Below are 12,376 nucleotides of genomic sequence, written 5' to 3'. Positions count from 1 at the left end.
TGATAACATTTCCTAAAATGGTACCAAAGAGTAACTTCCCTCTGGATTTTCTCTCTCCAACAGTGCTTAAAGCAATATTAGTTAGCACTCCAACCAAAAATCTCTGGGATCCTTAATATTTTGCTGACCGCAAGGATATAGTGTCACATAGAGCACACCCCAGGACTAGCAGGGTGTAAATCTTCACTGTGCCACTTAACAGGTATATGGATTAGTTACTTAACCTCTGCCTTGTTTCCACTGGCCCTTCACATGGAGATCATATAGTCTTTATCTCATAGAACTGAGGGAAGAAGTAACTTAGATAAGGCAAGTATCTGGATTGTGAACATCAAGGGCTAACTAAGTTCATAGGTCAATTAATAAAGTGAAAACGTGCATAGGGTCACAATACCGTTCGCACCCCATAAATCACACACAGCTCTCAGCCAGATTCTCAGACTATGCAAGTGCCACGGGAAATGTGTCAAGTCTCTTAAGACATGTCTCTCTGGGAACAAAGCTCAAGGAGAGGAATAGCTGGCAGCATCACGTACGCTGCTTACATTTTTATTTCTCTCTGTCACCTTTTCTTGGGAGGAGATGGGGAAGATCGGCAAGTATACAGAATGCATATGTGATGGGACTCTTCTGTACAACACACAACATAGTGGCTGGTAGAAAGCAAATACTCCGCAGAAGTTAGCCAGAGTTATTAATTATTGTTTCTGGTTAATTAACTACCAAGCTGTATGGGGTGCCACAGAAGGACTCGTGGAATCTGTGGAAGCCAGAAGTGACTCTCTTTCTTGTGAGAAAACAATGAACAGGAAAGATCTAGCAGGGAGGGGGAAAATAAGGTTTCAATCAGGGAACTTACACAAGATCCCCCTCCCCTCCAACAGCACTGGGAAAACCTTCTGGTTCCCAGATCTTTTTCCCCTGGAATTTAAAGTAATCCAGAAAAGCCCAAACATAGTTACGGAGGGCAGGTGTGTTATTCCATTTTTGTTGCTTATAACAGAATACCTGAAACTGGGTAATTTATGAAGAAAAAAATTTTTTAAAATTTTTCCCATTATTTATTTATTTGTTTGTTTATTGTCATTTCTCAGAGCTTTTTTTTAAAATTTAATTTTATTAATATTATTTTTTACACTCTAGGATGTTGTTGCAGAGCAGTTGGGAGGGAGGGGGAGAGGGGAAAGGGGAAGGAAATGGGATGGAAGAAGGAGGAAGGAGGAGGGGCAGGATTGAGGCCTGTAGCACCCCCCTCATTCCCACAGGGGAGACAAATGGGCTTCTAGTGGTGGCTTGGTCATTGCTGGGCTGGGTGCAGATGTCAGGGGGCTGTAGCAAAATCCCTCATCCTCCACCATTCCAGCTCAGGAAACCAGGGCCCTTCTTGCTGCATCTTGGTGGTCACCGCTGGGCTGACTGTGTGTGTCGGGGGGCCATGGCCAAGGCCCAAGGCCCCCCAACACCCTAGCTCAGGAGGGCCCGGGACACTTCCTGCGGTGGCTCAGTGGTCTCTGCTGGGCTGGCTGCAGGTGTCAGGGGGACGTGGCCAAGACCCTCATCCCCCACCCTCAGGATTGGTTGGGGGTTTGAGGGGCCATTGCTGAGGCCCCCTGCTCTCCCCGCTTTCTGGCTTGGTAATCCAGGGGACTTCTGGTCCTTCTAGGTGTTATAGGTATTCTTTGGTGAGATGAGACCTTTACTAGTTAATATGAAACTTTGTCTCTGGTGGCAGGTAGTTCGTTTTTTTCGTTCAGTTCTGTGTTGGATTATTTGCTGTTCCCATCACTTAAACTCTGCACTGGAACTAATTTGTTGTCCTTTGCTTACTTCTAAAATGGGGAAATTTCCTGTGGGGACCAGTACTTGAGCTCTGTGGTTGAGCTAAATTGCTGCTTTGCTGCTGTTTCCCTAGGAAAGGCTTTTTGTTGCAGCTCAGGTTTTAATGTTTGACTTTATAGGTACTTCTGGCTCTCAAGAGATCCAGTGCACCTGGGTTGTATAGAACCTCTGGTCTAGGCCTGAGTGTTCTCATCAAACTGTCCCCCATACAAGTCTATATTCCTGACCAGTCTCCTCTGAGTGGTCCTACACTGATTGGGGGGCAGATCTGCTGTCCTTGCTATGTCCCAGTGTTTTCCTGGTGGGCCTGTCTCCCCCACCACCCATGCTGCAAACACTTCCCATGGGATGGGCCCTGCACCAGTCACTTGAAATGACTCACCAGCCTCTGAGTGGCTCACATTTTTCAGTTGTCGTGGCTCCTCATTCTTATGTGGGTCCACGGGAACCTTATTAGTGGTCTTCCTGGCTTGGGGGCCACCAAGACCCTTCTCTCCCCTGCCGCCTCCAAGTAACTTCATCCAAAGGACACAGCTGCGGCTTTTGCCGACTCCTGCTCCACACACTCAGCAGCCAGGAAATAGCCAGGGCTTGAAATCGTCAGAGCGGTTTTTTCTTTCTCTCATTGTGGCTTCTCCCATCTTCATGCACTCCAGCATACGTCTCTCCTCCTCTTCCCCTGAGCTCCAGCATCCCCAGCTTAGCTGTTGTTGCTTTTTTATAGTTGTAAATTGGTTGATTTGTGGGAGAGAGTGACACTGGGGACCATCTATTCTGCCATCTTGACCAGAAATCCAAGAAAAAAATTTTTATTGCTTACAGTTTCAGAGGCTAGAATTCCAAAGTCCAAGGAACACATCTGGTGGTGGTGACAGTGACCCAGGGGTCTCACACTGCAAGATGGTGGAAGCAGAGAGAGAGAGAGACTAACCTCCTCATTCACTCTCTTTTTAATGCCCTCCAAACCATGCCCATGACCACCATTTTTAATCCATTCTCTACAACATGGTCCTGCAATCCAGTCTCCACTTCAAGGCCCCATCTTTTAATTACCATAATAGGATTTCCCACCCTCAACAGTTCCAGTGAGAATTAAGTTTTGGGGGTACATTCAACCTAAGGCAGCAGGTGACTTCCACATGGGTTCCCAAAAGAACAAAAAATAGAGCCTTGAACTATCCTCTGCCCTGACCCTCAAGGAGATGGAAGTCCAATAAGAAGAAGACATTATGCAGGAACAATATAGTTAAACATCATTTCTTCGGGGAGCTCTTTGGCCCCTAAACTGAACTATTTCTTCCTGATCTATGGTCCTGTACTATGACACACCTTCTATCATAATACTTATAATATTTGTTTTAATTACTTGCTTTTTTTAAGTCTTCCCCACTATACTGTAAGGGCAGTAAGGGAAGGGACTAGGCGTGGTTCATTATAGGTACTCAATAAATATTTGTTGAATAAATGATAAATCAGCTATATATACACGTGTGTGTATTGAAGTGTGTGTGTGTGTGTGTGTGTGTGTGTGTGTGTGTGTGCTATTCTACATCTTCTGATTCTCTGCTCTTTCCTCAACTTAAATTTTCAGATTAAAGCACGCCTAAGCTCAGAACTCATTTTTTATTTGCCAAAGAGTAACCTACAACTTGGAGTTTATAGAAACCTTGAATTACACTTTGGGACTCTCGCTGCTTTGTCTGTGACAGTCATCAAGTTGTTTTTGTTTCAGACTTTCCACTTCAAAAGTTATATTCCCTGGATTTTATTTCACTCTTCAAAAATATCTAATACAGAAATGTTGAAAACCTTAAGTGAATCTCTTGAGCCTCCAAGTATGTATACCCAAATATATGGGAGAGAATGATTCCTATGAAGCATGCATTCATCAATAATGCTTTGCAAGGTATCTAGTGAAATGAGATTCAACAGCTTGCAAAAAGAGAGAACGAGTTTTTCAAAGACACACCTGAAATTCAATATCTTAATACATTTGCAAATCCTCTTAAGATTATTTTCATCTTTCTTGTTTTAGTACTAAACTCCTAGTTCTGATAATGGTTGCCCAGTGGCTAATTACATTCACTACAGAGAATATTTAGGAAAAGTAACTGTGAATAAAACTTTAGTCAAACCTGAGCTGAGATTTGGCTCAGTTTCCCAACTAAAAATCATAGTGAAACCAAGATGCAATCTTTCTGAAATGATGAAATATACCAATAGGTTAAAAAGTTTAGATGTCAGGATTTCCAGTTAAAAAATCTGGAAATAACCATTTTTGAAGTTTTCAGGTAATCTTCTAAAATAAATTCTATTTGAAGCAAATCAGTCCAAAACTTACATTGTGTGACAGGCCTGAGTGACTAGCCTGATCTTCCTCAAGTATATCTATACACAGGGTACAAGAGAGAAGGAAAACAACTGGTTTTGCCCACAGGCAATAATATTAAAAGACTTTTAGATAAATATTCACCATTTCAAGTAAATTGTTCTATCTCTACCTCCTTATGTTCCTCTCCAAAGGGTGTTGCATTTCTGGCAGGGAGAGGCTGTGTCTTTAGTGAGCTTGTGGTGAAAAGGGTCAAAGGGATTTTCAGATTTTCAGGGAAGCTTCTAGATTCTCAGGGCTCTGTGATAGAATACATATGAGCTGGTCAGCTCCCTATTCCAAGATGTAACTATCACCTGGATTTTGGAGGTAGGGGTGAATTCGTGTTTCCAACTTTGTGGCCCATTTTTTAAGGTCACAATCACGGAGCCTCTGTGGCCATATAAGGTCTCATGGCTATTTGCAGGTTCCCTGAACACTAGGCTCAGATCCACCTCCCACCACCAGTTCTAAGGTACATCCATATAATGGAATACTACTCAGCAATAAAAGAAACATGCTACTGATAAAACAGCATGGATGAATCTTAAAAGCACATGCTAAGTGAAAAAACACAGAAAAGACAAAATACTAGATAATTCCATTTGATATTCTAGTAAGGAACAAGGATTAGGGTAGGGAACTGACTGCCAAGGGGTAAGAGTGAACATTTTGAGGAAATGGAAATATTCTGTATCCTGATTGTGAAAATAATAGTTACATGATTCTATATATTCATCAAAACGCATTGACTTGTACACATAAAATCAGTGAGTTTTAATGTATGAAAATGATAGCTCAATGAAACTTGATATGAAAAAATAAAAGTTATAATAGTAGAAAATATGTAAATTCCTCACCACATAATTTATGCTTGAAATTAAAGCTGCTTACATGAGAGGAAAAAAAATATTTCATGATGGCTATAACATTTTGAATTCTCAAAGTTAGTAGGCTATTCTCAAATACAACATTCTCGAGCTTTAATGTGCATAGGAATCACCTACAGAATCTGCTTCACTCGATCTGAGGTAGGGCCTGAGATTCTGCATTTCTAAAAAGCTCTCAGGTGATGCTGATGTTACTGGCCCACAGCTGGTACTTTGAACAAGGCTCTCATACACCCAAAGCCTCTCCTCAAATTAGAAGCTTTGACTGCTTAGCATTCATTCATTGTGTTTGTTCCAGGCATAGTTTAGGGCAGTTTTACTTCCTATCATAATTAAATAACTAAATATCACATTAAACAATGGATTTTGAGTGTTAAAAAAAGTTGATCTTCTGAAAATTAAATTGAAAATTTTGTAAAGACTCAATAAAGGTGAGTTTATAAAACTAATACTCCAATTAGACATGGACAAGACAACTACAAAAGACTATAAATTAAGAATATTTAGAATATTTCTGCACACAAATTGGTTTAAAATTGTGTTTATTAAAAAACAGATTTACCAAAGTGCAAGAGACATAAAATACAGTTCAGACATTTAAACAGTACAGTTTGATAAGTTTGATATATGCATGAAACCATCACCACTACCAACATAATGATCCTATCTATCACAACCCAAAAGTTTCCTTGTACCTTTTGGAATCTCTCCCTCCTGCCTTCCCCTGCTCAACACCATTCCACACCTCTTCCATTACACAGGAACCTGGTGGTTTGTTTCTAGTCACTGTTGATTGCATTTTCACATTATATAAATGGAATCATGAAATATATACTCCTTTTGTCTGGCTTCTATCATTCAGCCTAATTATTTTAAGATTCATCCTTGGTTTACTGTGTATCAATAGTTCACTCCATTTATTGCTGACATTTCATGGATATACCATGCTTTGTTTATCCATGTATTTGCCAATGGGCATTTGAGTTGTTTGCAATTTTTATCTCTAATAAATAAAGCTGCTATGAACATTTGTGTGCAAGTCTTTGTATTCACATATACATATTTTAATTTCCTTTCAGTAAACACTTAGGAGCTGAATGACTGAGTCATATCGTAGATACAAGGGTATTACAAAAAGTTTGTGGAAAAATAGAATTAAAAGATAATATGAATCTTTCCACGAACTTTTTGAAACCCCCTCATATATGTTTAACTTTGTTCAAAACTGCCAAACCATTTTCCAAGGTGGTTGTACCACCTCACATTCTCACCAACAGTGTATCAGAACACTGCTATCCACATCCCTGCTAGTAATCGGCAAGGTCATTCTTTTTAATTTTAACCGCTCTAATAGGTGTGTAATGGTATCTCGTAGTGGTTTTAATCTGCATGTCTCTAGTAACTAAATTAACATCTTGTTATGTCCTTATTTGCCTTCCATACATGCATTTTGGTACTCTATCCAAATCTTTTGCCTATTTTTTAATTCAGCGTTTTGTTTTCTTATTAAGATTTAAGAGATTATTATATATTCTATATGCAGGTCTTTTATCAGATATTGATTTACAAATATTTTCTCCCACTATGAGGCTTATTTTTACACTTTCTTTAACAGTGTCTTTCAAAGAGTAGAAGTTCTTAATTTTTATAAAATTCAATTTATCTTTTTCTTTCTGTTTTAGATTGTCCTTTTGGTGTCTTTATATCTAAATTGGTTTTCTTATAGGAAGCATGTAGTTAGATCTTACTTTTTTTCATCCAAACTGACAGTCTCTATCTTTGAGTTGAAGTTTTTGAACAACTTACATTTAATGTGATTATTAATACATATGATTGGGTTTAAATCTACCATCTTACAATTTGTTTGTTATTTGTGCCATCTGTTCTTTGTTATCCTTTTCCTCTTTTTCTGCCTTTTTAAAAAATTGCATGTTTTTTATGATTCTATTTTATCTCGTGTTGACTTAACTGTAACTCATGATAGTGATATTTTAGTAATTGCTTTAGGATGCATAGTGCATATATACAGATATGTATGTATATGTATATGTGTGTGTTGCTTTGGTTTTCCTAGTTTATTATCTCTGTCTCATTTTGAATAGTTTTTATTACTATCTTTTCAAGTTCACTAATAATTTCTTCTGCAATGTTTAATGTTACTAATCCCATCCGTTTTATTTTTCATCTCCAAAATTTTAATTTCTATCTCTACAAGTTTGTTTTGGAGAATATATGTAAAATCTTTTTACGTCTTTACTTGATATGATCAATCTTTCCTCCTACTTCTTAAACACATGGAGCGCCTTCTCTTCATCTCAGTGAGACTGCTAACTCTGCCTGCTTTTTCCCTTTCTGAAGTTCAACCTGGAAACTCACTCCAAATAGTAAACTGGGAAATTTATTATAACATGAGAAATACATCATGACACATTAGCTGAAAATACGTGAACTGCTGGTTTACCATTCTATAAAAAATGTTAAATTTAAAGTTTTTAGTACTTTAATGTATAACCCATGCGGGTTCATAATCAACCACATACCAAATTCCTCAACCAAGCAAATTTTTGGAAAGATATCTGGATTAGTTTGAATTCCCCCAGAAGCTAACCCTGAGGTAAGGATTCCAGTGTAGCTACTTTATTTGGGAAGTAAATCAGAAAAGGGGCATCGGGAAGTGAGAAAGAAAAGAGTAGGCATCTAATAAAAGGTGGATTACCAAAAAATACTCTATCATCATGGGCAAAAGAAGCTTAATGCTGTGGTGAAAGTCTGAGATCCAGTGCCGAACAGCCTCTGAGCTATCTCACCTTAGGGTTGAGAAAGCTCGGGCATTTATACAACTCCCATCAGTCACTACTTGAGAGCTGCTGAGGGAGAGATGGGTGTTAATTTTCTGGAACTTCTGGCCTGCCATGAGTGTGGGTAGGGCAGTCAGTTCCTAGAGCCCCAAATTCCCTCAGGCAGAGATTCAGATGTTGGCAGTTAAACGCGTGTGCAGAGTGCTCTACAGAAGCAAGTCTGAGGGAAAGTGACAGTGAAAAACTGAAAGTGGTGGGCAGAATAACACAGAAGTTGGGAGCAGCATCTGCAAGAGTCAGAAACCCTTGGTCCAACTCATGACACCCACCCTAAACAATAACTCACTTGGCTAGGGGACTGAATTTCTCTAAAGCTTCTTTTTCCTCTCTGTAAAACAACAATAGTACCTGCCTCCAATGTAAATAAAGCTTTGGTACAGGGGGCTGGCCTCAGCTCTGACAGATGGGCAGTCGCCACTGTACTCACTTCCAGCCCGCGGTGCCAAGTGCAGGCAGCGATGCATGGCCCTGAGCATGGCATAGCCTCCTCCCAGATTTGCTTGAAGATTCTCTTCATGGAAGCGATTTCCCCCAGCAGGAGGGTCTAGCAGGGCAACTGGGGTATTCCTCTTCCCTGACAGGAGTAGCTCATATCAGAGGAGTCCCCAGCACCAAGAAGAAAATGAAAACACTAGCAGAAAAAAGGAGAGGAGCTCCATCTCTTATCCTGATAAAGCCCTACAAAAGCGGCCGAGTACCAGGGAAAGTCCTGCTAGTGTTGACACATGTGCATTTCTGTCATCATTTACATGCTCCAGGAGGACTCTGCTGATTGATGGCGGGGTAGAACTCAAAAAAGGCCTGCAGAGGCAGGAGCAGCATCTTTTCCTATTCAACGATCTGTTTCTTGTGGCCAAAATCAAACATAACAATGACTTTAAGATAAAAAGTAAAATTAGATTAACTGGTATGTAGACAGCAAGCTGTGTGGATGAAGTGGGAGAAGGCAACACCAGAGCCATGAAATCCTCTGTCTTGGGCTGGCCCACAGTGAACTTTGTGGCCACTTCAGTTCTCCAGAACCAAATACAAATGGCTTTTTCTCCTCCAGGTCTAAAACTACAACCCTAACGAATTCAGACACAGTGAATGAAGTTATCAACATGTCATTACCAATGCTAGGGATAACTGGCTCTGAGAGAGATTACCAGTTATGGGTCAATTCTGGCAGAGAAGTGGCACCATACCCACTCGCTGGGCACGAATATCCCTGTGCAATTAAAAGGAGTCATCTTCAAGACACTGCACTGCTGACACCAAGATAAAAGGACTCCACCACCCTTTTCAACCTCCAAGAGCCCTTCATCATGGAACAGCTGCCTCAAGAGATGCCATGCCAGTTCATCCTGAAGCCCAGCCATCTGGCTATGGCCCAGCAACTGAGTGATTCAGGTCAGAAGACATTCAAAAGGAGACCTATCATAAACTGGGCCTTCCAGCAAGGTTCTAGCACTCATCTGGACCACTTGCCTATATTGCCAACATCTCCTAAGCCAAGACAGCTCTTTGGAGTTTCTCTGCCAAATATTTGTGAGAACGATAATCTGCCCAATCCTTTCTGGGATATCCTTTTCCTTCTTAATCATAAAGGACCCTTTACAAAAAGCATCTTCAGGCAATTGGCCAGTGTGAAATCCTGCAGAGAACTAAAAGAGAAACTGAATTCTGGAGTCAAAGTACACCTAGACAGTGAATCTATTTTTTGTGATAGCATCTGTCTTAAAGGATTTTCTGCAAAGTATTCCAGGAGTTATTTTTTCTTCAGATTTCTATGATCACTGGGTCTGTGTAATGATCAGGGAAATGATGGAGAGAAAATAAATACAATTCAAAGGCTATTAGACCAGCTTCCAAGAACCAATGTTGTTCTCCTAAGGTGTCTTTTTTGGGGTATTACAGAACATTAAGCAACAGTCCTCATCCCGTCAGATGACTGCATTTAATTTAGCTGTGTGTATCGCTCCAAGCATTCTTTGGCATCCTACTTCCTCCAGCCCAGAACTAGAAAACAAGTTTACAAAAAAAGGTTTCCCCGCTTATGCAATTTCTGATTCAATGTTAGGATATTTGGAGAAGAAATCACTTCCCTTTGGGGAGAGGTTTCAGTGAGATGTGACTCTACAGAGAATGCCTCAGATACCTCTTGCTTCTAACTGAATGACTCCTCCTGTGACAGCCTGAAAATGAGCTAAATGAGGATGTTGATGCTCCAGGTACTGACTTGGTAGAGAAACTTGCTCAGGGTAGCATAAGCATGGACTCTGTCTTAACCCTCAGTGACTACGACATCGACCAGTCTGAGGTGGAAGGCCTTTTAACCCTGAGTGACTTTGACTTATACCATTCTAAAGACTAAAGCTTTCAAATGAAACGGCCTCTTGAATCCAAGCCGGTGAGCATTTCAATAATGTACAGAAAGGTTGTCCCACTGCAGGACTACACCAGGCCCCATCTGCGTGTGCACTCCCAGCTACCTGCCCTCAGCTGAACAGATACTCCAAAAACCCTGAGGTGACACCAGCACAGCTCAGAGTCCAGCATAGACTGTCTAGAATCAAAGCTTTCCTATCTTGAGGTTTATCAGAAAAAGCTACGTGAGTCCATCTGTGATGCGATTCTCTCTCAAAAAGATGATTACTATCTGAAGCAGAATCAACCGCTGCAGGAAGGGGGTAAGACACGTTTTAAAGAGTTTAGTCACAGGCACTGATGTCAGCAAGAAAAATGCCACCAATCAAAACATTAAGAAGAAAATCTTGTCTGGTCCCTAAATCCAAGCCAGTGTCTATTTCTGTGGCATCTTATGGTCATATGTCCTCACAGGATCATTCCAGGAACCATCCCTTTGATGCAGATACATCTGGATCCTCCCTGCTGCACACAGCAGATGCCCTCAAGAATTCAAGGACATACCAACGCTGCTCAGAACCCAGCGTAGATGACCAGCACTGAAAACTGACCTATCTCAGGGGGATTTTTAAAAGAAACAACATAAATCCACCTGTGAAGCTGGTCTCTTGCAGGGAGAGGAGGATTATCTCAAATGGCATAAGTCTTTGCAAATGGAGAGGCAAAAGCTTATTAATCAGAGTTTGGTCATGGGATTGAGGTGGGCAAAACAGTGCCACAAACCAAAACACTGAAGTTTTACCCCCAAGATTAAACCTTTGCCCAAGGACTAGCTATTCCAGCTTATTCTCCCCATCTGGCTCATCACTGAGCTCTCAGGATAGTGCTTTTTCTCAGATTTCTGAACACTCCATGTTTACACCCACTGAAAGTTCCTTTCCAATAGATTGCACTTTTCAGGCTTAAATAAAACAAGGAGAGCTTTCTTCTGACTTTGGCAGTTCCAGCCTCATTTCTGGAATGCCTGGTCCCTCATCAGGACAGGTCAGCAGCTGCCTGGTTTATATAAAAAAAAAAAAAAAAAAAAAAAAAAAAAGGACAGTGTAGAGTGGCAGTCACAAACGCATTCTGTAACTCTTTACTCCAGCGCATGGTTGAGAAATGGTGTAGCCAGTTTGAAAAACCGGTCCCGCAAAAAGAAAGCAAAGGTAGCCAGTCCAGAGGAAAAGCAAATATGTTTTCTAAAAGGACCTTTGGAGCCACCTCCACATGCTTCTGATGTTCCAGAAGCCAACTCACTGCAAGAGAGACAGAAAGACATGCCAATGAGGGCAGCTGAAGGACTTGGCACTGTGCAGACAATCCACTGGCATAGTTCTTCTCTCTCCCAGGACTTAGATATGGCAGCTCTCCATTCAACCTAGTAAAAGGCAGACTGAAACTGTGTATGAAGTCCCACAAAGAAATCGAGCACGGGGGTGGGTCTCTTCTGGTGCTCTGCCTGGTAAAGAGCCTCAGCCAGCTCTCAGACTGTGGAGGTTGTGGCCAGCCCAAACTCAGAACCTATAGTGGTCCGTCATGGTGGGTACAGACATTTAACCCAAGACATTTAACCACAATGAGGATCTGACATCTACAAGGACAAAAACTGGGCTAATAATAACATAAAGATGATAATTATTATGACCCCTTTGTACAAGATACCTGGAATAGGGAACATAAGGATAATCATTGCTAATACTTAGGACGACAAAAGAAATCTCTTTATTGAGACTACTTGACAAAAATTTTATCACCTAAATGTTTGTGAGGCCTTTTCTTATCAATGCCTGGCATTGGTCCTGTCCTTTGGTTTTAGAGATACTTTCAGAGGACTAGAGAAAGCATCTCCATAGAGGAAGCATGCCTTATGTGAACTGTCTGGGGGATTAGGGTCCTGAGAAGACCAGGATATAAATGAAATATAGGGGACTGGAGAGAGAGAGGAAGGGTTCAGAAAAACCATCCACATTCTATGTAGTGTTTTTCATAAGTAAGCAAGAAAAATGCCAGTCATCAAAGCATTAAGAAGA

The 12,376-nt window shown here is 40.9% G+C and overlaps 1 pseudogene; it reads left to right on the top strand.

The window, feature by feature from the left end:
• Positions 1 to 8,490: 8,490 nt before the first annotated feature.
• On the top strand, positions 8,491 to 11,917 carry LOC134371094 (rho GTPase-activating protein 20-like; annotated as a pseudogene).
• The last annotated feature ends 459 nt before the right edge of the window (positions 11,918 to 12,376 follow it).

Source organism: Cynocephalus volans, chromosome 2 (assembly GCF_027409185.1).
Source record: "Cynocephalus volans isolate mCynVol1 chromosome 2, mCynVol1.pri, whole genome shotgun sequence".
NCBI classification, from domain to species: domain Eukaryota; kingdom Metazoa; phylum Chordata; class Mammalia; order Dermoptera; family Cynocephalidae; genus Cynocephalus; species Cynocephalus volans.
This window is presented reverse-complemented; position numbering and strand designations above follow the sequence as displayed.